The 27,594-nt window shown below is 43.7% G+C and overlaps 1 protein-coding gene across 1 annotated transcript in view; it reads left to right on the top strand.

The window, feature by feature from the left end:
- The window catches only part of LOC139169360 (polyamine deacetylase HDAC10-like), a 61,219-nt gene extending 36,429 nt beyond the window's left edge, over positions 1 to 24,790 (top strand). Inside the window, exons 21-24 of the transcript XR_011559453.1 lie at positions 15,684 to 15,746; positions 17,798 to 17,822; positions 21,582 to 21,654; positions 24,737 to 24,790. The gene's annotated coding sequence lies outside the window, so the exon portion shown is untranslated. The remainder of the gene's footprint in view (positions 1 to 15,683; positions 15,747 to 17,797; positions 17,823 to 21,581; positions 21,655 to 24,736) is intronic.
- The last annotated feature ends 2,804 nt before the right edge of the window (positions 24,791 to 27,594 follow it).

Genomic DNA, 27,594 nt, shown 5'->3' with positions numbered 1-27,594 from the left:
TGCGACGTGGAGAGATGTGAACGTGCCCTTCCACCGCCTGCCTCTCTGCACCTTTGGCTCTGTGGGCAACTCTTGGGCTTGCGCCGCTGGGCATGAGTTAACACCAAACATTTCCTCCTGCTGGTTGAGTTGCTGCTGCTGCCGCCTTTCTGACAAAAGGCTTGGAACAAATGGGAGCCACTGGACAAGGAAGCAGCCAACTCTGTTGCCTCTGAGAAGAGCCCCCTTTCCTGGAAAAGTAGTTAGAGGGGCTTATTTCAGCACATGCGCTTAAAAGGCTGGTTGCTCTTATTATGGGGACATGTATTATTTTCGAGGGGGAAACAGTACATTGTTCTGATATTTGAGGAGCTGCCACAAAGAAGGAAGGGGATCAATCTATTTCAAAATAAGGCAAGACAAGAAACTATGGACAGAAACTATGGACAGAAACGTTGATGGATGATCTCTGGCGGGCCTGGGACAGGGGTTTATCCTCTGTCCTGGTGCTTCCTGACCTCTCAGTGGCTTTCTATACCATCGACCATGGTATCCTTCTGCGACGGCTGGAGGGGTTGGGAGTGGGAGGCAGTGTTCTGCAGTGGTTCTCCTCCTACCTCTCTGGCCGATCGCAGTCGGTGTTAGTGGGGGGTCAGAGATCGACCTCTAGGTTTCTCCCTTGTGGGATGCCTCAGGGGTCGGTCCTCTACCCCCTACGATTCAACATCTACTGAAACCGCTGGGTGAGATCATCCAAGGGCATGGGGTGAGGTGTCATCAGTATATTGATGACGCCCAGCTGTACATCTCCACCCCATGTCCAGTCGGTGAAGCAGTGGAAGTGATGTGCTGCTGCCTGAAGCCTGTTGGGGTCTGGATGGGTGTCAACAGGCTCAACCCTGACAAGACGGAGTAGCTATGGGTCCTGACTCTGAAGGACAATTCCATCTGTCCATCCATCATCCTGGGGGGGAATTATTGACCCCCTCGGAGAGGGTCCGCAACTTGGGCGTCTTCCTCAATCCACAGCTATCATTAGAACTTCACCTTTTGGCTGTGACGAGGAGGGGGTTTGCCCAGGCTCACCTGGTCCACCAGTTGCGGCCCTATTTGGACAGGGAGCCACTGCTCAGTCACTCATGTCCTCATCACCTCGAGGTTCGACTACTGCAATGCTGTACATGGGGCTACCTTTGAAAAGTGTTGGAAAACTTCAGATCGTGCAGAATGCAACCACGCAAGCAATCGTTGGCCTCTCTAGATTCACCCACGTCTTGTCAACACTCTGTGGCTTACACTGGTTGCCGATTACTGTACTTTCCGGTCAAAATTCAAAGTGTTGGTAATGACCTATAAAGCCCTACATGGCATCGGACCAGAATACCTACGGGACCGCCTTCTGCCACACAAATCCCAGCGGCCAATTAGGTCCCACAGAGTTGGCCTTCTCCGGGTCCCATTGACCCATTTATGCCACCAGGCATGGGGGGACTAATCCCTTCCCCATCTTTCTGACTCTAGCTTTTGAGAATGGTGTGATTGCGTAGAATTGAATGGTTTTTTTAGTAATAATGGGTTTTTAAATTAGTTTTAATATTGGATTTGTATTACATTGTATTTTGTTGCTGTTGTGAGCCCTCTGAGTCCTCAGAGAGGGGAGACATGCAAATCTAATAAATTATTATTATTATTATTATTATTATTATTATTATTATTACTATTATTATTATTTCCCAATTTCCAGTGGGCCCGGTAGGCCCATTTTTTGCCCAGAGGCTTCCGTAGAGCCTGGGCAGGACAAAAATACCCTTCCCACCAACCGGAGGCCCTCTAGAAGCTGAACATGCCCTCCCACAGCAAAAATGGCCAAAATAGCCAAAAATCAGCTGGCCAGTGCACAAATGTGTGCTGGAGCTGATTTAGGACGACTCATGTGCCCGCAGATATGGCTCTGGGTGCCACCTGTGACACCAGTGCCATAGGTTTGCCATAACTGATATAGGGTCTCCTGCTTAAGTAGGGGGCTGGCTGGTGAGACCACATTTGGAATACTGTGTTCAGTTCTGGAGACCTCACCTACAAAAAGATATTGACAAAATTGAACGGGTCCAAAGACGGGCTACAAGAATGGTGGAAGGTCTTAAGCATAAAACGTATCAGGAAAGACTTAATGAACTCAATCTGTATAGTTTGGAGGACAGAAGGAAAAGGGGGGACATGATCGAAACATTTAAATATACAGTGATCCCCCGTTTATTGCGTCCCCGACCATTGCGAACAGGGTACTTCGCGATTTTTCAACCCGGAAGTCAAAATACCATCTACGCATGCGTGCCCGTTTTTTCTATGGGCACGCATGCGTAGATGGCAACCGGGAGATCAGCTGCTGGGCGGCTTCCATGGGTCTTCCCCCTCTTGCTGGCGTCAGCGAGGAGTTTCCCCACCGCCCACGCAAACTCCGCGCTGCCGCTCGCCCGCCCTTCGCCTGCCCACGCCGTTCGCTCCCCCTCTTGCTGGCGGGAGGGCGAGAAGCCCTCCCCAGCACCCGCTCGCCCGCCCTTCGCCGCTCGCCCGCCCTTCGCCCTGGCCGCTTCTTCCCAGCGGAGAAATTCCAGCCCCCACCTGGTCCCGCCCGATCCTCCTCCCTGAGGCAGCTCGCCCTCCCATGGCCGCTTCCTCCACCCTCCATTGCAAGCCCTCGCCACCGCAGCCAACGCGCGCTGCGATCTTCAAGCCCGGCTCCTTTCAGCCCAACATCCCGGGCCAAGCAGCTGCCTTCCGTGACTGAGCCTGGCTCGCCCGGAAGATCGTAGCGCGCGTTGGCTGCAGCGGCGAGCGAAGCCAAGCCGGCAGCAATGTCGCCGCCGCTGCAGCCAACGCGCGCTACGATCTTCCGGGCGAGCCAGGCTCAGTGACGGAAGGCAGCCGCTTGGCCCGGGATGCTGGGCCGAGAGGAGCCGGGCTTGATCCGCTGAGCCTGGCTGGCCCGGAAGATCGTAGCGCGCGTTGGCTGCAGCGGTGGCGACTGCTGCCGGCTTGGCTTCGCTCGCCGCTGCAGCCAATGCGCGCTACGATCTTCCGGGCGAGCCAGGCTCAGTGACGGAAGGCAGCCGCTTGGCCCGGGATGCTGGGCCGAGAGGAGCCGGGCTTGATCCGCTGAGCCTGGCTGGCCCGGAAGATCGTAGCGCACGTTGGCTGCAGGGGCGAGCGAAGCCAAGCAGGCACACCATTTTCCGCTGACTCCTAAAGCGGGGAAGTTCGCCCGGAGTCAGCGTAGAACGGCGCAACTGTTTTAAAACGATCGGAGCTTTCCAATGAATCCCGAAGACAAACGGCAAACTTCTGCGTTTGTCTTCGGGACTCATTTGAAAGCCGCGCGGGTGTTTTAAAACATCCCCGCCGACATGGGGGGCTTGCTAGCACCCCCCCAAACCCGGGTTGGTGGTTCGGGGGGGTGCTAGCGAGCCCCCCGTGTCAGCGGCGACGTTTTAAAACAGCCGCCCCGCCCCCCAATCTTCGGCTCCTCGCTAGCGCTGCGGAAGTTAAAAACACCATCTGCACATGCGCAGATGGTGTTTTTACTTCCGCAGTGCTACTTCGCGAAAACCCGCTCGTTGCGGGGGGTCCTGGAACGGAACCCTCGCAACGAGCGGGGGATCACTGTATTAAAGGGTTAAATAAGGTCCAGGAGGGAAGTGTTTTTAATAGGAAAGTGAACACAAGAACAAGGGGACACAATCTGAAGTTAGTTGGGGGAAAGATCAAAAACAACATGAGAAAATATTGTTTTACTGAAAGAGTAGTAGATCCTTGGAACAAACTTCCAGCAGACGTGGTAGATAAATCCACAGTAACTGAATTTAAACATGCCTGGCATAAACATATATCCATCCTAAGATAAAATACAGAAAACAGTATAAGGGCAGACTAGATGGACCATGAGGTCTTTTTATGCCGTCAGACTTCTATGTTTCTATGTTTCTAGAAGACCTCCAAGGTCCCTTCCAACTCTGCTATTTTGTTATTCTGTTATTTGGTTTGTGGTGTCCTTTCAGTCTTTATAAACTGTTCTGGAAAACAAGAGGTCAAGATATATAAGCTTTTGGTTGCCCTGCGCTAAGGAGGCGGATATATGGTGCAGCCAATTATCATTGTACAGCTCCACTTTTTAATATGGAAGTTAATATCTTTAGCTCAAGCCAAGGAAAAGAAGATATAGGGAATCCCAAATGGGATTGCATTTCTGTAGTAACTCCCCACTGAGATGTATGTTTATAAATTAAACCTAAATAATGTCAACTGCTACTGAGTAAAGCCTGTTTTTCATGTATAATTTTTGTAGCATTAAATAAACTTAATTACAAACTCCCATGAGGTTATCTTACATGTGTAAGAAATAACTTTAATGTTTGATCAGTAAGGTTACTAATCTCCTTGGGATGTTAGTCAAGTGTTGAATATTTCAACAATGACCAATAATTGGGGCAAGAAGCATAATGGTGGGGGGAGAATCTGTTTTCTGATATTACTCAGCTGGAAATAAATCCGAGCTTTAATGTCCTTCAACAGGAGTCTTCAACCTTGTCAATGTTAATAATAATAATAATAATAATAATAATAATAATAATAATAATGTGTTTGACATCTGTCAATTGCAAAAGGCTGTTTTACTGGGATTGGCAAACATAATTTGCTGCTACATCACACAGTGCTAGGTGCTTGGGAAGCACCCGACTGGTGATGAAATACAAAATCCATAGTGATCTCGTTTGCTGTGTTGTATTGACATAATGAAGTGTTTGACATGATATTGTGATATAAAATCTCTTTTGCTGTTTATTACTTTTTTTGTGAATAAACTAAGAGTGGGAAAGGACTTTGGAGGTCTCAGACAAATTGTTATCCAACATCTTCTTTAAAACTTCCAGTGTTGGAGCCTTTACAACTTCTGGAGGCCAGTTGATCCACTGATTAATTGTTCTAACTGTTAGGAAATTTCTCCTTAGTTCTAAGTTACTTCTCTCCTTCTTTAATTTCCACCCATTGCTTCTTGTTCTACTCTCAGGTGCTTTGGAGAATAGTTTGACTCCTTCTTTGTGGCAACCCCTGAGATATTGGAACACTGCTATCAAAGTTTAAGCAAGCCTCTTCTATAACATGTGGACTTCAACTCCCAGAATTCCTGGGCTAGCATGATTGGCTCAGGAATTCTGGGAGTTGAAGTCCACATGTCATAGAAGAGCCAACTTTGCCTCCCCCTGTGCTATCATGTCTCCCTTGTGGACTTCAACTCCCCAAATTCCTCAAGCCAGCTTTGCTGGAGTTGGGAGACCTCTTGTACAGGTTAGCGTCCCATACGGACAGTGAGAATTGTACTTCAGGCGCGCGTGCACCTTTGTACCACAAACCCATCAGCTCCACGCGCCACCTCCCAGACAGCCAATTGCCTCTCTTCGCCCTTCACGCTCCAGCTCGTCAGAGTCTTCCCTAGCTGTCAAGAGTGAGATCATTGCTCCCGGCCAGCCCGCCTATTACGTGCCTCCGCTTCTGTCCTTCTGCGCCTGCCCGACTCCTCCCTCCTATGGTAGCTCCGCCCCTATCCTGCCGTTTGTTTCATGCCCCACCGGTAGGTTGGCTTTTCTTCGACCGGGATGGAGGGGGAGCTTTTTATCATTATTCCTTTATTTATTTGAGAGGGGAGGTAATGGCGCCTTCTCATGGTTATTTAAACTGCCTCCATAGAATATAGCAGGTTGTCCAGCAAACCTGGAAAAACGGAAATCAGGGAATTCTTGGGGAAATTGGCAGTTCGGGAATTAATAATAATAATTTATTAGATTTATATGCCGCCCCTCTCCGTAGATTCGGGGCGGTTCACAACAATAATAAAAACTATGTACAGTATAACAAATCTAATAATTAAAAGAAAGCATCTAAAAACCCGTCATTTAAAAAACCATACAACACAAGCATACCATATATAAAACTCAATTCCCCCATGCCTGACGATATAGTTGGGCCTTATATAAATTAAACCAAGTTTTGCTAGCTGTCATTATATGGTTTTGACTCAGCGTAATGTAGGCCTCATGGTTTATCCTGTAACAATTGGCGGTAGTTCAATTGTGTCTCGATTATCAACTGTGATTAAGTAAGCCATAACTTAACATGATATACAATTTGAATTGTTGATGCAGAGAATATGTGACATTACTGAAGAATGGTTTTATGTTTCAAAAGGTTGGTGTCTTAAGCTGTAGTGTATGACACATCCTATCTCGATTTTCCAGTTTAATAAACTATGAGATATGCTTTTTTTAAAAACTTTCTTTTTGCTGTTGTTAGGCATTCACAAGTGGACTGAGAAATTACTTACAGTACTACCGAGTGTGTGTTTTGTCCACTCCTCCAACTTTAATTCTTCTAACAATCAGCTTTCTATTCTGAAAACTAGGACGACAGCTAAGGTAACATTGTAGAATTAATGTAATGGGACATAAATGGAAGATTGAACACTTTTCAATAGTGTCTCAATGATAGTGGTGTGAAAGGTGCTGCCTTTATTTTAACACAGTGGCCTGAACCCCACCTGGTTGGTCAGCCACCTCCCCCAGTGGTTGAGGGACCTGGGACAGCATTGTCATCAGTGCCTGGTCTCTCCAAACATGCCAAGTGAGACATGCCATCCCTCTTGGATGGTCCTGGTTCCAACTCCTCTGAACCGGGTTCCAATGGGAGCATGACAGAGGCTCTTAAGGCTAGAAGAGGATTAGGGAATAAAAAATATAGTTCTGACCCCTCATTTCTAATACAGTGGTATCTCTACTTATGAACGTAATTCGTTCCGTCACCAGGTTCTTAAGTAGAAAGGTTTGTAAGAAGAAGCAATTTTTCCCATACGAATCAATGTAAAAGCAAATAATGTGTGCGATTGGGGAAACCACAGGAAGGGTGGAGGCCCTGTTTCCTCCCAGGAGAATGCTCGAGAGGGCCCATGGACGCTCCTCCCCTCCTTTTCTGACCATGTTTCCTCCAAGGAGATTCCTAGAGAGGCCCCAGAGGCTTCTTCCTGCTATTTCTGGTTACAGTTTCGGAGGCTTGGGTTAAATTTAAATGTTAATTTAAATTGGATTGAATCTAAGACCTATAATAAAATACTGTATGTTTATCTTTTCCTAAAAGTTTAGTTACACTTAACATGTATTGTTGGAGTATCCTGGGTTAGACTCTAGAAGGCAAGATCTCTTGTCATTGTTTTGCCACAACAACTCTGTGAAAACTCCATTAAGGATGTAAGGCTCTAATCATCCTCTTCTGAGCCAAACATTTGTGTAGCTCAGAGATTATCTTGTCTGTCCACTCCCTTGGGCAGTTTTAATATTCTACTGCAAATTATACAACTCATCATCATCATTCTCATCATTCCTATCATCCTTTTCCTCCCACTTAGGACTGTATAACTGTAACTTGTTGCTTGTATCCTAAGATTTTTATTAATATTGTTTCTTCATTGCTTATTTGACCCCTATGACAATCATTAAGTGTTGTACCACATGATCCTTGACAAATGTATATTTTTCTTTTATGTATGCTGAGAGCATATGCACCAAGACAAATTCCTTGTGTGTCCAATCACACTTGGCCAATAAAATTCTATTTTATTCTATTCTTCAACTCCCAGAGTTCCTCAGCTAGCAAAGACTTCAATTCCCAGAGCTCCTCAGACACAAAGCTTCTGACAAGATAGTGGCAAAGCTGGGTGTGGAACACTGGGAGTTGAAGTACACAAGTCTTAACGTTCCCAATGTTGGAGACCCCTGCTCTAAAAGGATGCAAACGACCAGCTGTCTGCAAGAAATAAAAATCCTTCCATTCCTCACTCTCCTGTCACATCTTAGATGTGAAACGAAACGTCTTCAAGGAAAAACGTCTAGTTGTCTCTTGAAAAAAAAAAAAAAACCTTCACCACAACCTGGAGGACTAAGACTCTCCTTAGACGCTGCAAAGCTTCATCCAGTCCACTTTTTCTGCATTTAAAGGGTTTTTTAAAAAGAAAACCCGTTTTTAAAGGCAGCGGGGGGGAGTAATGCCGAGAACAGCCAGCCCCGCCCCTTTGTGACATATCAGCCACGGAAAACAACCCCCCCTCCCCTCCGATACTTAGATAAATTCCTTCTCGGCTGTGCGTTCAGCCAGGGTCTCTTTCAGGCTGCCTCTCCTCTGCCTGAAAGACAAAAGAACCGTATGGGGCTACTGGGCTTCTTTCCTAGTAACGCCAGGAGGAGAAAGAGGAGGGAAATCAGCCCGTCTTTCTTTTGGGCTTACCTCCCAAGATCGCATATTCGTCTGAGCTCGGTCGGCGCCACCGCCGCCGCCGCCACAGCAAGAAACGTCTCCGTCAGGCCAGCACCATCTTTTCTGATGGTGACGTAAACCGCATCGCCCGCATAGAGAAATGACCTCATACTGCGTTCCCCTCGCGCGCAGGGAAGCCCTTAGCATCATCTACTACGCCTGCACAGAGGTCTCGGGAGTGGGGGTGAGGTGGATGTGTCCTCGGGAATTCTGGGAGTTGAACTTCGCGTGTGTCATAAAGCCGTCTAAGATTTTGACCGCCGATGTTGCGAAGATGCGCTCACTCTTGCTGCAAGTGACTGTCTAGTCATAAAAGATTCATAAATAAATTACTTTTTATGAAAGCGAACTATGTATATAATATTTATTTTATGAATATTTATTTTAAAAATAAAACCACTTTTATAAATTGATATTATTATGAATTCGTAACTACTCTTATGAACAATTTATGTCCATAATTTCATGGACACACGAGGACCCACGCGCGAGAGACTCCAAAGTTCTGCCGAGCGTGCGGTCTATCAGTTCTTAAGATGTAGAAAAGGGTAGAGTAGTCACATCTTGGATATGAAAGGTATCTTCCGGGTCCATTTTTCTTATGAGAAGTTGGGTTTTCCCGCCCAAAGAATACGGCTGGGGACAGACCTCTATGTTTAATACACCTTTCTTCAAATTTGAAAAGAATGACGGCCTTAGAATGTTCATCTAATGCGGGGTTCATTTAAAAAACGACATCCCTTCAGAGTTACAGGTATAGAGAACAAGAGAGGCTTGGAAATCAAGCGACTCTATGGTGATCGTATAGTCTCGCACTTTCTCGCGATTGTACGCGGGAGGGGGGGAACCGCGCGAGTCCGTCTTCCCTGGTGACGTTTAGAAGTGATGTTCCATATTCAGTGGGCGTGGCCCATTTTTCAGTTGAATGCAGATTCGGTTATTGTGAAGGAGGTTTGCCGTCTGCTTCATCGAGTTGAAGGGCGCTCAGTGGAACAAAACTGGTATTACAGGCTATATAGATTTCCATTAGAAGTCATCAACGGGACTATTTAATAATAATAATAATAATAATAATAATAATAATAATAATAATAATAACAACAACAACAGCAGAGTGGGAAGGCACGTTGGAAGTCTTCCAATCCAACCCACTGCCTAGGCACAAAACCTTGCGTGGCTTCAGAGAGATGGTTGCCCAACATCTGCTAAAAAACTCCCAGTGTTGGGGCATTCACAACTTCTGGAGGCAGACTGTTCCCCTGATTAATTGTTCTGACTCGAAATTTCTCCTTAGTTCTAAGTTGTTTCTCTCCTTGTTTAGTTTCCACCCATTGCTTCTTGTCCTACCCTCAGGTGCTTTATGGAATAGATTGGCTCCCTCTTCTTTATGGCAACCCCTGAGATACTGGAACACTGCTATCAAGTCTCCCCTGGTCTTTCTTTTCATGAAACTAGCCATGCCCAGTTCCTGAAACCGTTCTTCATATGTTTTAGCCTCCAGTCCCCTAATCATTTATGTCACTCTTCTTGGCACTTTTTCTACAGCCTCGATATTCTTTTTGCATTGTGGCAATATTCCAAGTGTGGCCTTACCAAGGCCTTATAAAGTGGTATTGACACTTCATGTAATCTTGATTCCATCCCTCTGTTAATGGAGCCTAGAACTGTGTTGGCTTTTTTGGCAGCTGCTGCACACTGCTGGCTCCTATTTAAATGGTTGTCCACTAGATCCCTCTCACAGTTACTACTGTTGAAATAATAGTTACATATGCAATTCATGGCCAAGAATCACTTCTCCAAAGGCACTGGCAAATATGCCCTGGGAAGTTTGCAGCCACCAACATTCATTTTGGACCATCAATGTAATCTTTAGTGATTGCTGCAATCTAATCTCTAGGATTACAGAAGAAACTAATGGATGAATTGAATAGGATACATTGTGGAATCCTTTATTTCTGCATGGTTTTCAGAGACAATACTATTCTGATTTCAACTTGAATGTGTGTAAAATGTTTACCGTTAGCGCATAGTGTAGAAATCACAAACACAGAGTCATGGTTTCTGTAATGCTTTGTCCTTTATTGATCCCTCTGAATGAGCAGCTTCTGGTGGGTGAAGCTCTGATTCTTTGGGGCAAATAGCCTAGTTCAGTGATGGCAAATCTTTTTTGATTTGCATGCCAAAAAGGGGGTGGGTGGGGTAGTACCCACACCCCATCCCTCCCCCAGGCATGCACACACACACACACGGCTGTCCCCCATGCAAATGCACACCCATTCTGAAGCCTGGTAGGTGAAAAAATGTCCCAATGCTCAAATCACATCCTGGACCTTTGTGGGCTGGAAAGCGAGAATCTGTGGAGCTGCACCAACCTCTGGGATGATGGGGGCCGTGGGGGGGAGGGAAAAGTGCCCCTGCCTGAAGAGCCAGTGGATAGGTGTGCCAGGCAGTCTCTCAGTGCTGGCCAGAGCCACTTCTTCCTTCTCCTGCTGTCAAGAAGAAAGAGAAAGAAGATTGGATCGTTTCCCAAAGCTGGCAGCTCTGCAGCCAGCCGCTTCGCTTCTTTCCAGTCTTCTTTCCTTTTCTCTTTCTCTCCCTCCCCCCCCCCAGCCCCCACTATCCCGGGGGCCGGCACAGCTCCATAGGTTCCTGCCCTGACGCTTCCCAGCCCACAAAGATCCCGGAGCTGAGCTGGGAAGCCACAGAAAAAGCTGCTTACTGCCCCCATTTTAAAGCGCCGGGGGGGGGGGGGGAGCCGAGCGAAGGAGACAGAGGCAAAGTGGGCAGGAGCTGGTCCTTCTGCAGCGGGCACTCTTTTGCCAGGAGAGAGAGAGTAAGCGAGAGGTTGCTACGTGCACCCCCCGCGGGACTGGGATGCTCCTCTTGGCTGCTGTGGCAGTGTTTTAAAATGTGCTCCTGCGGCATGGAGAGAGAGAGCCAGGGTGGTGCAGCAGGTAGAGTGCTGTACTGCAGGCCATTGAAGCTGACTGTAGATCTGTAGGTCAGCGGTTCATATCTCATCACCCACTCAAGGTTGACTCAGCCTTCCACCCTTCCAAGGTGGGTAAAATGAGGACCCGGATTGTGGGGGCAATATGCTGGCTCTGTTAAAAAGTGCTATTGCTAACATGTTGTGAGCCGCCCTGAGTCTAAGGAGAAGGGCGGCATAAAAATTGAATAAATAAACAAACAAATAAATAAATATTCCCAATTGCCAAAAATCAGCTGGCCAGTTCACGCACTGATGCTGACATAGGGCAACGCTTTGCGTGCTCTCCGTCTGGCTCCACCTGTGGCACGCATGCCATAGGTTCAGCATCACGGTTCTAGGTGATCTGACACATTCCTCATTGGAGTAGAGCACCAAGATGCCCCTTCAAACAACATACTTATCCTGTGTACATTAACAGTACTGTTTTGGACAGCTTTTTAAATCCATCTTGATCCATAAACGGGAAAAGTTTCTTCTCTTCCCGATGTCAGTCTAGGGCTGTGCAACCTTGACAAAAGGCTCTTTATAGAAAGACCTGAATCACCCCAGTTGGTAAACTCAGTCTCCCCTCTTGCTCCCCACCACCATTGGGTAAACAGCTGGATTCTTTTTAAAAATATAATATGTTTATTGAATATATACATTAAAAACAGGGAACAGAAAAGTAAAGGGAATATATATAATGTACATTCTAGCAATTATAATTTACTTATAGTACACGTAAGTGGGGAAGGAGAAAAGAAGAAGGGGAGGGGGATTGGGGAAGAAGGGGAAGAGATACGAGAGGAGGAAGGATAGAAAATAGAACAAAAGAGAGTAGTAAGAAGAGTGTAGAGAGCCAGCTTAGAGCTGAGGCTCTATGGTCTTGTAGGTTTTTGAGTTTTATTCTGGCCTTTTTTTTTTGTCCATATAAATTTGCGAATTTTTGTGTGAAGGTTATTGAAAGTCTCCCCTCTTGCTCCCCTCCACCTTTGGGTAAACAGCTGGATTCTGTGGTGGGCAGTGGAACAGGGCCCAAAGCAAATACATCAGGAACGTTTGAAAGGCAACATACACAAAGGGACCTAGAGGAAGAGCCTTCTCTGTGGGGGGCCCGGCCCACTGGAATCAGGTCTCCCCAGAGATTCATACTGCCCCCACCCTTCTCGCCTTCTGTAAGAGTCTAAAGACTCATTTACGCCATCAGGCTTGAGGCTATTAGAGTCTAGCAATTTGATTTTTAACAGGAGCAATTGAAACCTTGTTTAAACCAAGTTAATGGCCTTTTTAGGCTTCTTTCCACATGAGTAGGTGTTCACTTTTTGAATAGTAAGAATTATATGTCATGGGATGGGGGGGCATCAGGATTTTAGAGATGCTTAGGTGGGGCATGGGCAAAAAAAGGTTGGGAAAAACTGTTCTAGAGCCTGGGGAGGGTGAAAAACAGGTCTACCGGACCCACCAAAAGTTGGGAAATGGGCCTACTGAGCCCACCAGAAGTTGGGAAACAGGCCATTTGTAGCCTCCAAAGGGTCTCCAGGGAGGGAGGGGGAGGCCATTTTTACCCTCCCCAGGTATTGGATTAAGGGTGTGGGCACTCGCACCTGTGCAATAGTTTGCAAGCACACACTTTTGGCACCCCTGGGAAAAACGGTTTGCCATCACAGACCTAGAATTTTGGCCAATAGACATGTGAGATGTTGCGAATGAATTGTGAATGCTTTGGGCTGCCCTGGAGAGGCAGGTTGCAGTCACAAAATAAAAGTGACAAATATAATGGAATGTTAAGTGGGAGAGGTGTGGGTGCCTTGAATCCTGCAAAGCTTACACAGGGATCTGGCTTCAGTGGTCCACATTCTAAACATTGAGCTCCTTGAGGTCTTCTTTTGTTGCTCGGCAATAGTCAGTAAATTCTTGAACAGGCTTTCGATATTTTTGCACACTACCCCCGAAATAAAGACTGCATACTCCAAAATATATGCTCATCTGGAAAGTGTATATTGCAGACAGGGAGAAGTGTATCAACTTTTCTCAATATCAGCAATGAAATTTAGAAACTAATTCCACCAAGTTTCAATAGAAAAAAATAGCTCAAGGATGAACCGTAGGGATCTTGGTGCTCCTTTTAATTGTTTTCTTGCAGATATTTTCCCCAAGGCATTGGTGGCTTTGCTATCTTGTAGCAGATTTCTTAACCACTTGTTACTTTACCACTGTTGGTTAATCAGCTATCCACAAACTTTCATATCTTCAGTCCCAATCACCGACTGCAAGTTTCACAGATAATAAAATAAAAGAACAAATTGATTTGGGTACCCTAGCAGAATATTCAGCTAAAAAGGAAGGGGAGAATAGAAATTCTTTTTAAGATGTGCCTATCCTGGAAGAAAGATAGTACATGATCTGCTATGATGAATGTTATAGAAAAAGTTACCTAGGTAACTAGGTACCTATCGGGGTAAAATGCTAGGTAGACAAGTGAAGGATAGGTGTCCAAATTCGTATAGTTTGGTTTAGCAACTGGAATACAACATTCAAATATATATATTTCATAAAATAAAGATGTTTTCTCATCGTGAATAAAGAGCCATAGTTCAATAACAAATAAGGAAAAAGCTGGAGATGCTTATGGACTAAGAACTAAGAGAGAAACCAGATATTTGTTTGTTTGTTTGTTTGTTTGTTTATTTATTAGATTTGTATGCCGCCCCTCTCCGTACACTCGGGGCGGCTAACAACAATAATGAAACAACATATATCAAATCTAATATTTAAAATAATTAAAAGACCCTTATTTAAAAAAACCAAACATACACACAAACATACCATGCATAAATTGTATAGGCCTAAGGGAAAGGGAATATCTCAATTCCCCAAAATAAGTTGAGGGCGGGAGAAAGCCACCGGGTTGTGTACCTCCGTGGTCACGCTCGGTTATGACCATCACGGTTGGCATCGGAGGGGTGCGCTCCTCCGTTGTACACACCGTCATCAAGATTTCGATCAAACAGTCGTTTCAAGAGCGATTTAAAGTGGAAATCATTGGGAAAGAAAAGGACAAAGACAGCTGGAGATAGCAGATCGGAGACATAGCCACTCGAAGGTTGCCTAGGCGACGGGACGCCATTTTGAAGGCAAAAGGGCATGCTCTCGGCATTCACCCGGTTACCATGGTAACCGCGTCGGGTGCCATTTTGGTGACTCGAATACTCGATCTGCATAGGCAACAAGCACGCGCGTGATTGCCTGCATGTCAGTTAGCCGTTTCTGAGGAAAAAGATCGGCTGTTAGACAGAGAGTTATTCAACTATTCTCCAAGCGTGAGTTTTAAGATAAAACAAGTTTTAAGATAAAACAACATGGCAGAACCTATAATGCCTATAACAGAGGGATCATCATCCTCTAAGCCTGATATCCCCAAGGGGAAAATTCATTCAGACAAAGGAAAGGCAAAGCCATCACAAATGGCTTCATTGAAGGAGGCAGAAAAAAAGATTAGAGCCTTAGAAAAACAATTAGAGGCACAGAAACAGCTTTTGCCTCCAGCCTCAATTGCAGGATCATTTCTTTCACCAGCCTCCCCCATGAACAGTGAAGGGGTAGCAGGCTCAGCTAATGAGAAAGATTGGTCCCCAGAGAGAGCTGTTAGATCAACACCTGTGACAAGGTCAGAGCCACAGGATATTCTAAAACAGGCACAAACATGGCCCAATTACTCTTCTAATATACAGATGGGACAACTACCACAATATGGACATTCACCAGCAGCTACATTTACCCCTGCAGCTGCTGGTTTGCGTGGAGCCCAAGATACATGGCAAAGTATGCCTCCAGCACTTCAAGATTTAATAACTAGTGCATATTCGCAAGGCATAATGGAGGGGACACAGCAATATTCCACACAGCAGTATGCCCCACAGCAATATATTCCACCACAATATGGGTCTCAAGTAGCCACTAATAAAAGGTCTAGAGACCTGTGGTCAGTTCCATCTCCTCATTCAAGGCCAGAGTCTTTAGAAGAGGACAGACCTTATAGAGAGGAGGACAGTGAGGCGGAGAACTCTGAATAAGAATTCTCCATGAGATTAAAAAAGAAAATTCTACAAATTTTATAACTTAAGGAAATAAAAATGACAATTCCAGTGAACAATTGGAATAATGACCTTTTACTGGATTACAAGAGAATACTTAAAATATTGGAGAACTTTGTTTGAAGGAATTACAGAGAAAGACTTTCATTTAAAAACAAATACAAAGTTTATTTGTAAAATGGGACAATTTTTTATTCTAGGTGTTTTGGGGATTTACTTATATCTTGATATACTGATTTTGTTTACATGGTGTTAATTTTTTACTTGTTTGTATCCATCGTCAGAACGATGAAGACACTGAGGAAATTCCTGGGGCTGCGACGGAACACCACGGAGAGAGCTGCCAGGTGAGAAGGAGCAGGCCTGGCCTTGATTCCTGCCTGGTCTTCATGCAAACACCAGCTCTCCTCTTCATCTCTCTTTGGTTCCTTGGGCCACCCACTCTCCCTTCAACAGGTTTCTGAGGATGGGATTTCCCCCAGTGAGGCCCATCACCGGTCCAAAACATGTCCACGTGGCAGACTCTGTGGATGTCATAGGGCGCTGGGTAGCAGAAACATCTGCTCCTGAGGTTTCACTCAACGCTTCTTCACTTTGTGGGAAGGGGACTTTATGATCTCTTGATGGCATGAGGCGCTAAACTGGATTGTGGCTTTAAAAGAACCCTTTAAACAGGGGTAGGTAAAGTTGGCTCTTCTATGACACGTGGACTTCAACTCCCAGAATTCCTGAAGTAGCGTGATTGACTCAGGAATTCTGGGAGTTGAAGTCCACAAGTCATAGAAGAGCCAACTTTGCCTATCCCTGCCTTAAAGAATAAATACCATCCCATGTTTGGAAGCTTATAATGTGTAAAATGTTCAATTTGCTTATAATCCATAAATGGGAATAGGTTTTTGGAAATAATTTAGTTTCTTTTCCCACTTATACCAGGCACATTGTAACTAGGACACACTGACTAACAACAGTTCATTTAGTGGCCATTCAAAGTTACGTCAGTGAAAAACTGACATGACCATTTTTCACACTTAGAACCATTGCAGCATCCCCGTGGTCACGTGATCAGAATTCAGACGCTTGGCAACTGACTCTTATTTATGTTGATTGCAGTGTCCTGAAATCCTTAGATCACCTTTTGAGACCTGACAACTAAAGTCAGTGGGGGAAAACACATTCACTGAACAACTGTGTTGCTAACTAAAACTGCAGTTATCCCCTTAACTGTGGCAAGAAAGGTCATATAATGGAGCAAAATGTACTTAACAAATGTCTCATTAAGCAAAATAAATTTTGTGCTCAGTTGTGGTGGTTAGTCGAAGATTACCTATAACTAGAACCATACAGTATTATGCTTAATACTTCAAATGCCCTTTTTATAGTATTTGTCTAACACAATGACATCCTTCCTATTAACTCTACTATTCAAGTATCTTTTTTCATATATAGAAACATAGAAGACTGATGGCAGAAAAAGACCTGATGGTCCATCTAGCCTGCCCTTATACTATTTTCTGTATTTTATCTTAGGATGGATATACAGTATGTTTATCCCAGGCATGTTTAAATTCAGTTACTGTGCATTTACCAACCACGTCTGCTGGAAGTTTGTTCCAAGCATCTACTACTCTTTCAGTAAAATAATATTTTCTCACGTTGCTTCTGATCTTTCCCCAACTAACTTCAGATTGTGCCCCCTTGCCCTTGTGTTCACTTTCCTATTAAAAACACTTCCCTCCTGAAATTTATTTAACCCTTTAACATATTTAAAAGTTTTGATTATGTCCCCTTTTCCCTTCTGTCCTCAAGACTATACAAATTGAGTTCTTTAAATCTTAGCTGATAAGTTTTATGCTTAAGACCTTCCACCATTTTTGTAGCCCGTCTTTGGACCTATTCAATTTTATTAATATCTTTTTGTAGGTGAGGTCTCCAGAATTGAACAAAATTGATAAAAGTGAAGGAGGTCTGAATATTTTCTGAAAGTACATATATAAAAAGCTACTCATATCTTAGGAATATATACTGTCTACTCAAGGTATATGAGGACAGCATGGAACTGCAGAATTAGGCAAAAATAAATTGTACTAGATTTTAGACGTATGCCAATAGTTAATGCACCTCTATATTTTTAATGCTTTGTAAAACGAACAAATTTGAATAGAAAATTAACAGATAAACACCATTGCGCTGTAAATGAAGAACTTTATTCTTTATATACTAAGTTCACTTATCACGCTGGGAATTTTTAATTAGATAATATGCAAAATGCACCTTTACTGTGAAACAATGTTTATCTATATACAGTGTCATTTTAAGTCAAACATATATTAGAAAGGATTGTGCAAATCAACTAACAAATTATAATAATTACAAATATTTGTTCAACATTTTATTATAGGACAGAAATATATTGCAGAAGCAAGGTATGTATGCAAAATTCCCTTAAATATTGGTGTTTCTTTGTATTATGTGGCCAAAATAAATTTCAACGTTTCTGAAACTAACGACACATTTAATACTAGTTATCATAAAAATGAAATGAAAGAAGACTAATGCTGTACCTTATTCTGTTGTGGATTATGGAACGTTCAATGATGTATGTGTAAAGGAAAACTAAAAGCTCTGGTTTTGGGACAAAAATGGTATCGAAAGGGGCTTTTGCTTCTGTGTAGTAATTAAATTTATAGATAGAGTAATAGAGCTTTCACCTTTATTTATATGATTCCCTGTATATTAAACCATCAAGACATATTACTTTCTTATATGTTTCCTGACATCTTATGACCAAAGCACAGGGTTTTATTTTCTAATATGTTTTTCCCAATCTATGATTCATTATATAAAAACAAAATAACAACATTTATTATATAAATAAGTATAAGATGATACTCATGTCCTTGTCTGTCCACACCCAATTGTAATATTAAAGATTGCTTCTTGGCATGATAGGTGGCCTTCGTCATTCTTTGTATTCCAAATTCATGGACTCAGTGTATTTTTCGGTGTATATACTCTGAATGTAGCTTTCCCCCCCAGCCCTAACTAGCTCTTACCTTGTAATCTCTTTCATAGTTTCTCTCTGTGAAAAATGTTTTCCAAGCCGTAAGTCTTTGCAGGGCTTTTTCATTGCTCTAACGATGTTCCCAGCTGTTACCTGCTTGCAAGCTCTTTTATAGTTACTCTCTGCCAAGAATGTTTTCCAAACCGTATCTTTAGGGGGGTGAGGGATTTCATTGCTTTACTTGCCCCAGATGTTACTTTCCATCCCTAACCAGGTGCTATTAATATTCGTAAGTCTTTCATTGTTATTCTATTAGAAGAATGTTTTCCAAACCCTTAATCTTTGCAGGTTTTTTCCATATTGATCTAACTTGCCCCAAATGTTTCTTTCCATCCTTAACCCAGGTGCTAATGATATTCCCAGCTCTTACCCGCTTGCAAGCTCTTTCATTGTTAACTCTGCCAAGAATGTTTTCCAATCCCTGTCTTTGAAGGGTTTTTTTCCTCATTTTACTTGCTCCAAATGTTTCTTTCCATCCCTAACCAGGTGCTAATGATTTCCCCAGCTCTTACCAGCTTGCAAGCTCCTTCATTGGTAACTGTCTGCAAAGAAGAATGTTTTCCAAGCCCTAAGTCTTTGCAAGGTTTTCTCTATTGCTCTATTTGTTCCGACTATTTCTTTCCGGGTGCTAATGATATTCCCAGGTCTTACTGGCTTGCAAGCTCTTTCATTGTTATTCTGTCAGAATAAAAGTTTTTTTAAGCTCTTAACCACGAGATAAAATAATGTGCTGAAGGTGATCAGACTAAGGATGCTAGCCAGATGAATACCTGGTAAGGAAATTCTTTTCCCTATTTTTCTCCCCCAAAACTAAGGTGCGTCTTATACTCCAGTATGTCATACTCTGAAAAATACAGTTATTCTTAGGCTCCTCAGCAATGTGGAATTTGCGAGAAGTGTGATAGTGGAAGTCTGTACACCTAAAGTGTATTCAAATTAGGAAAGACTCTGATGAAGTGTTACCTTCTCAGAAATTATAGAAACTATTAGAACCAAATAATTGTTTTTAATCATATGCACCTATTCTTGAGCTAAAATTACCTCTTGGAGCTTTATTCATAAACATGTTCCTGAAGAGAACCTGTTAGTTACTTGTCCTAACACTACCCTGCTTAAACTTGGCAGATTCTAGCTTCCAGATTAAATTTTATGAGTTTCCACTGGAGCTGTTTCTTTTACTTTTCTGTGCAGCACAACTAAATAAATTCTTCTAGCAGCAACAGAACAGAAGTGTGAAATTGTCATCTTGTAAGGTTTTTAGCATAGTAATAGTAATACTCAATTAGATTGAGTTCTTGTGCTGCTAAAAGAAGTACACTGTAGATATCAATTCGATACCAGACTAGAATTGATAATTAACATTACAAATTCAAAATTTAAATAACTTAGGTGCAGTGGTACTTGAGAGAAAATTTCCTCTCACAAAGACCTGCCTGGCATGTACACTGTCATTGCTCCTGCTTCATTGTGTCACTATTGTGGGGATTAATTTGAAATCAGTTTTGAAAAAACTTTTTTTGTGTTCTGATTGAAACAAATGCTTTGCTTTTTGTTCTAGTTTCACAAAAGATAGCAGGGAGAGCAGATTATTCAAACTCCATCAATACGCATTCTACAGGAAAAGAGATTAAAATATTAAAAATAATTCCTCTAGTAAACAATGTAAACAGCAGTTAAGCCCATATTTTGCACTCTAGCAAAACCTATGCAAGCAGCCACAGAGCTGAGTCCAAAGAAGAAATTGGCAACAGATTGTTCAATAGCAAATGCATCCTTATTCACTTTCATACTAATAAGCACCCAAGCATATGATGTAGATTACATAAAATTGTAATTTAAATATTGTGGTATAAAACTGCTCTAACACCAATAATTCCGAAATTGTTTCCATTCTCTAAGTATGTGCTTTCACTTGCTCTTCTGCACTCCAGCCCTAATTCCATTGAATAGGATGAACCCCCTTTATTTCTTTATCAGTTCTTTGTAAGTTTGGAAAACATGCTTGGGTGTCTGGATGGCCCTTGGAGTGGGCTGAAAGGCAAAATAAAGCAGTATGCTCTCTCCCGTATTTGGGTATACCGCACGACACAACAGAAAAACATACATATCCTCTATCATGCAACAATATTGACAAACACCCCCCCACTTTTTCAGATCCTTATTTGAAACCTGGCCTCACCCTTCCATATCCTAACAAACATTCCTGTTTTTTAATATTTTTGAACACAGTCTTATAACATCTTGTGTTCTTTATTTTTTTAAAAAAATGCTACTTATTGAAAAAAGAATCACTTTTACTGCACTTGTATCAAGGGTGCAGTGTAGAAATCACAGACTGCCCGCAAACAGTTGGGAAGATTTTTTTCAATCCTTATATGAAGAGACACCAAAATTAAAACACTATATTCCTAAAGAAGAGAATCTGCTCTTTCTAATGATGCTAAATGGAAGAGGATTGAAGCTTTCCCACAGGATCAAACAGGGCATCAAAGATAGCCATAATTTGGCCAAAACTCTTAAGTACCAACTTTGAACTCTTATATTTTTTCAACAACTTGAAGGAAAGTGCTGCAAATTGGAAGTCCTCATTGCAGCTGTCTACTTAGTACACCTGCCAAAAATCGACCTGAAAGGCCAAGTAGCTTTGAAACTACAACAGCCTGAAGATTGCTGTAAATTCATTTTTCAGGATTTTTTTTGCAAAGTTTGAGCCTGAACCATGGAAAAGGTAAGAGGACTAGGTACATGGGGTTTTGCCAGTTTATAAAGCCTTAGAAGGTGTGCAGGTTCTCCAAATATCTTCACCATACTACTGAAACTGCCGTGTTTACAGCTTCTGGAAGTTTGCCCAAAATGTCATTTTTGCCAACTCATCATTTTGCAACCCTTTACTTGAGGTCTCCTAGAATTCCCAATTTTTAGTCTTTTGAACTAAACTTTTGCACAGCATAGTTTTATATCATAAAGAAACTATGTGCCAAATTTCATCAAAATCTGAGATGGTAAGGAGGGGACCACTGGTCCACTTGACACGGAATGTCCCATTTTTAAAGTAATAACAGGACATTACTATTTTCAATTGCTATATATAATAAAGACTGAATTTTATTCTTTCTGTTAGGAGAAACCTTCAAAAGGGGAACAGGATAAAAAAAATATTATTTTTGTGGAACCTGTGAATATCACACCAAAAGGTATGTTATATTAACTATATAAAAGGTATGTTATATTAACTACTCTGCATCACATGCAAGTTAGCAAATTAGCAATAATAAAGTTACTTCACAATTTATGCATTATAGTTGCAGTAGTTGAACCTCGAGGTGATGAGGGCATGAGCAACTGTGAGCAATGACTCCCTGTCCAAATAGGGCCGCAACTGGTGCACCAGGGCAAATGCCCTCCTCGCCAGAGCCAAAAGATGATGTTCCAATGTTAGCTGTGGATCAAGGAGGATGCCCAAGTTGCCGACCCTTTCCGAGGGGGGCAATAATTCCCCCCCCCAGTGTAATGGATGGACAGATGGAATTATCCTTGGGAGGCAAAACCCACAGCCACTCCATCTTGTCAGGGTTGAGTTTGAGCTTGTTGACACCCATCCAGACCCCAACATCCTCCAGGCACCGGCACATCACTTGCACTGCTTCGCTGACTGGACATGGGGTGGAAAGGTATACAGTGATCCCTCGAGTTTCGCGATCTCGAGTTTCGCGAAACGCCATATCGCGAGTTTTCAACCCGGAAGTAAACTCCACCATCTGCGCATGCGTGCCCTTCCACGCATGCGTAGATGGTGGAGTTTCCCCGCCGGGCAGAGGCTTCCCTGGGTCTTCCCCCTCTTGCCCTGGTAAGACAGCATCGGCGCGAGCAACGGCGTGGGCGGGCGGGCGGCACGCGCGCGGGAAACCCCACCTCCGCCTCCCAGCTGGGAAGCGGAGCCAGCAACAGCGTGGGCGGGCGGGCGGTGCGCGCGAGCCTGGGGACACCCTAGCTCTGCTTCCCAGCGCGCGCGCGTTGCTGGGGAATGCGCGCGCGCTTGGGGACTCCCTAGGTCCGCTCCCCAGCTGGGGAGGGAGTCCCCACCCCGCGCGCGTTGCTGGGGAAAGCGCGCGCGCTTGGGGACTCCCTAGGTCCGCTCCCCAGCTGGGGAGGGAGTCCCCACCCCGCGCGCGTTGCTGGGGAAAGCGCGCGCGCTTGGGGACTCCCTAGGTCCGCTCCCCAGCTGGGGAGGGAGTCCCCACCCCGCGCGCGTTGCTGGGGAAAGCGCGCGCGCTTGGGGACTTCCTAGGTCCGCTCCCCAGCTGGGGAGGGAGTCCCCACCCCGCGCGCGTTGCTGGGGAAAGCGCGCGCGCTTGGGGACTCCGTAGGTCCGCTCCCCAGCTGGGGAGGGAGTCCCCACCCCGCGCGCGTTGCTGGGGAAAGCGCGCGCGCTTGGGGACTTCCTAGGTCCGCTCCCCAGCTGGGGAGGGAGTCCCCACCCCGCGCGCGTTGCTGGGGAAAGCGCGCGCGCTTGGGGACTCCCTAGGTCCGCTCCCCAGCTGGGGAGGGAGTCCCCACCCCGCGCGCGTTGCTGGGGAAAGCGCGCGCGCTTGGGGACTTCCTAGGTCCGCTCCCCAGCTGGGGAGGGAGTCCCCACCCCGCGTGCGTTGCTGGGGAAAGCGCGCGCGCTTGGGGACTCCCTAGGTCCGCTCCCCAGCTGGGGAGGGAGTCCCCACCCCGCGCGCGTTGCTGGGGAAAGCGCGCGCGCTTGGGGACTCCCTAGGTCCGCTCCCCAGCTGGGGAGCGGACCTAGGGAGTCCCCAAGCGCGCGCGCTTTCCCCAGCAACGCGCGCACGGTGGGGACTCCCTAGCTCCGCTTCCCAGCTGGGGAGCGGAGCTGGGATGTCCCCAAGCGCGCGCGCACCCCAGGCGCGAGCAACGGGGTGGGCGGGCGAAGGGCGGCCGGCAGTGGAAGCAAAAACACCATCTGCGCACGCGCAGATGGTGTTTTTACTTCCGCACCGCTACTTCGCGAAAAATCGATCTTCGCGAGGGGTCCTGGAACGGAACCCTCGCGATGATCGAGGGATCACTGTAACTGGGTATCGCATACTGATGATACGTCACCCCATGCCCTTGGATGATCTCACCCAGCGGTTTCATATAGATATTAAATAGCAGGGGGGAGAGGACTGACCCCTGAGGCACCCCACAAGGGACAGACCTAGGGGTCGACATCTGACCCCCCACTAACACCGACTGCGACCAATCTGAGAGGTAGGAGGAGAACCACTGAAGAACAGTGTCTCCCACTCCTAATCCCTCCAGCCAGTGCAGAAGGCTACCATGGTCGATGGTATTGGAGCCGGGAAGGACCCCCTCCCCAAAGAAGCGTTGACAATCTCCTGGACCCAGCTGCGTGTCACCTCTCGGCTGGCCGAAACCAACCTCTCGGCTGGCCGAAACCAAGAGGGACACGGATCCAGTAAGCAGGTGGCCAAACTCACAGCTCCAATGACCTTGTCTACTTCACCAGGTGTCAACAAGTCAAACTCCTCCCAGACCGGTGGACAAGGATGGGCCCCAGTCATCTCGACTGACTCGTTGTCAGCCGACACTGCTATCCAATTGGAGTCGAGGTCCGCACGGATCCAAGCGACTTTATCAGAGAAAAATGAGTTAAACTCCTCGGCACTGCTCTGCAAGGGCTCCCCAACTCCCCCCTGATTCAGAAGGGAGTGGGTCACCCTAAATAGAACGGCCGGGCAGGATTCCGCTGATGCAATCAAGTAAGCCTGATACGCGCATCTTGCCGCGGCATACAAATCTAATAAATAATAATAAAATAATAATAATACTTTTCAAATTTGAATTGGCACAATTTACTATTTTAGTTTATAGTTAAATCAACTTTGAGTGATGACAAAGATGAAGAGAAGTACACAGACTCTCCACGGGATTCAGAAGTAGAATTAGGCAAAAATAAATGGTACTAGATTTTAGACATATGCAAAATATTAATCCACCTCTATATTTTTAATGCTTTGTAAAACTAACAAATTTGAGTAGAAAATTAACAGGTGAATACCATTGAGCTTTCGATAAATAACTTTATTCTTTATATACTAGGTTCACTTGCCATGCTGGGAATTTTTTATTTGATAATATGCAAAATGCGCCTTCACTGTGGAACAATGTTTCTCTATATCCAGTGTCATTTTAAGTCAAACATATCTTGGAAAGGTTTGTGCAAACCAACTAACAAATTATAATAATTACAAATACATTTTATTATAGGACGGCAATATATAGATGCAAAAGCCATCAAAGAAATTGAAAGTAAAAGCAAGGTATGTATGCAAAGTTCCTTTAAATATTGGTATTTCTTTGTATTATGTGGCCGAAAGAAATTTCAACATTTCTGAAACTAAAAACACATTTAATACTACTTATCATTAAAATGAAATGAAAGAATATTAATCCTGTACCATTAAATTTGTATTCTGTTGTGGATTATGGAACGCTCAATGATGTATATGTAAAGGAAAACTAAAAGCTCTCGGTTTGGAACAAAAATGGCATCGAAAGGGGCTTTTGCTTCTGTGTAGTAATTAAATTTATAGATAGAGTAATAGAGCTTTCACCTTTATTTTATGATTTTCTGTATATTAAACCATGAAGGCATACTACTTTCTTATGTTTCCTGTCATACATACATACATACATACATACATACATACATACATACATACTTATTTATTTATTTATTTATTTATTTATTTATTTATTTATTTATTATTTGGATTTGTATGCCGCCCCTCTCCGCAGACTCGGGGCGGCTAACAACAGCAGTAATACTCCAATATGTCATACTCTGAAAAATACAGTTATTCTTAGGCTCCTCAGCAATGTGGAATTTGCGAGAAGTGTGATAGTGGAAGTCTGTACACCTAAAGTGTATTCAAATTAGGAAAGACTCTGATGAAGTGTTACCTTCTCAGAAATTATAGAAACTATTAGAACCAAATAATTGTTTTTAATCATATGCACCTATTCTTGAGCTAAAATTACCTCTTGGAGCTTTATTCATAAACATGTTCCTGAAGAGAACCTGTTAGTTACTTGTCCTAACACTACCCTGCTTAAACTTGGCAGATTCTAGCTTCCAGATTAAATTTTATGAGTTTCCACTGGAGCTGTTTCTTTTACTTTTCTGTGCAGCACAACTAAATAAATTCTTCTAGCAGCAACAGAACAGAAGTGTGAAATTGACATCTTGTAAGGTTTTTAGCATAGTAATAGTAATACTCAATTAGATTGAGTTCTTGTGCTGCTAAAAGAAGTACACTGTAGATATCAATTCGATACCAGACTAGAATTGATAATTAACATTACAAATTCAAAATTTAAATAACTTAGGTGCAGTGGTACTTGAGAGAAAATTTCCTCTCACAAAGACCTGCCTGGCATGTACACCGTCATTGCTCCTGCTTCATTGTGTCACTATTGTGGGGATTAATTTGAAATCAGTTTTGAAAAAACTTTTTTTGTGTTCTGATTGAAACAAATGCTTTGCTTTTTGTTCTAGTTTCACAAAAGATAGCAGGGAGAGCAGATTATTCAAACTCCATCAATACGCATTCTACAGGAAAAGAGATTAAAATATTAAAAATAATTCCTCTAGTAAACAATGTAAACAGCAGTTAAGCCCATATTTTGCACTCTAGCAAAACCTATGCAAGCAGCCACAGAGCTGAGTCCAAAGAAGAAATTGGCAACAGATTGTTCAATAGCAAATGCATCCTTATTCACTTTCATACTAATAAGCACCCAAGCATATGATGTAGATTACATAAAATTGTAATTTAAATATTGTGGTATAAAACTGCTCTAACACCAATAATTCCGAAATTGTTTCCATTCTCTAAGTATGTGCTTTCACTTGCTCTTCTGCACTCCAGCCCTAATTCCATTGAATAGGATGAACCCCCTTTATTTCTTTATCAGTTCTTTGTAAGTTTGGAAAACATGCTTGGGTGTCTGGATGGCCCCTGGAGTGGGCTGAAAGGCAAAATAAAGCAGTATGCTCTCTCCCGTATTTGGGTATACCGCACGACACAACAGAAAAACATACATATCCTCTATCATGCAACAATATTGACAAACACCCCCCCCCCCCACTTTTTCAGATCCTTATTTGAAACCTGGCCTCACCCTTCCATATCCTAACAAACATTCCTGTTTTTTAATATTTTTGAACACAGTCTTATAACATCTTGTGTTCTTTATTTTTTTTAAAAAATGCTAGTTATTGAAAAAAGAATCACTTTTACTGCACTTGTATCAAGGGTGCAGTGTAGAAATCACAGACTGCCCGCAAACAGTTGGGAAGATTTTTTTCAATCCTTATATGAAGAGACACCAAAATTAAAACACTATATTCCTAAAGAAGAGAATCTGCTCTTTCTAATGATGCTAAATGGAAGAGGATTGAAGCTTTCCCACAGGATCAAACAGGGCATCAAAGATAGCCATAATTTGGCCAAAACTCTTAAGTACCAACTTTGAACTCTTATATTTTTTCAACAACTTGAAGGAAAGTGCTGCAAATTGGAAGTCCTCATTGCAGCTGTCTACTTAGTACACCTGCCAAAAATCGACCTGAAAGGCCAAGTAGCTTTGAAACTACAACAGCCTGAAGATTGCTGTAAATTCATTTTTCAGGATTTTTTTGCAAAGTTTGAGCCTGAACCATGGAAAAGGTAAGAGGACTAGGTACATGGGGTTTTGCCAGTTTATAAAGCCTTAGAAGGTGTGCAGGTTCTCCAAATATCTTCACCATACTACTGAAACTGCCGTGTTTACAGCTTCTGGAAGTTTGCCCAAAATGTCATTTTTGCCAACTCATCATTTTGCAACCCTTTACTTGAGGTCTCCTAGAACTCCCAATTTTTAGTCTTTTGAACTAAACTTTTGCACAGCATAGTTTTATATCATAAAGAAACTATGTGCCAAATTTCATCAAAATCTGAGATGGTAAGGAGGGGACCACTGGTCCACTTGACACGGAATGTCCCATTTTTAAAGTAATAACAGGACATTACTATTTTCAATTGCTATATATAATAAAGACTGAATTTTATTCTTTCTGTTAG

The sequence above is a fragment of the Erythrolamprus reginae genome, chromosome 6 (genome assembly GCF_031021105.1).
Source record: "Erythrolamprus reginae isolate rEryReg1 chromosome 6, rEryReg1.hap1, whole genome shotgun sequence".
Taxonomy (NCBI): Eukaryota; Metazoa; Chordata; class Lepidosauria; order Squamata; family Dipsadidae; genus Erythrolamprus; species Erythrolamprus reginae.
This window is presented reverse-complemented; position numbering and strand designations above follow the sequence as displayed.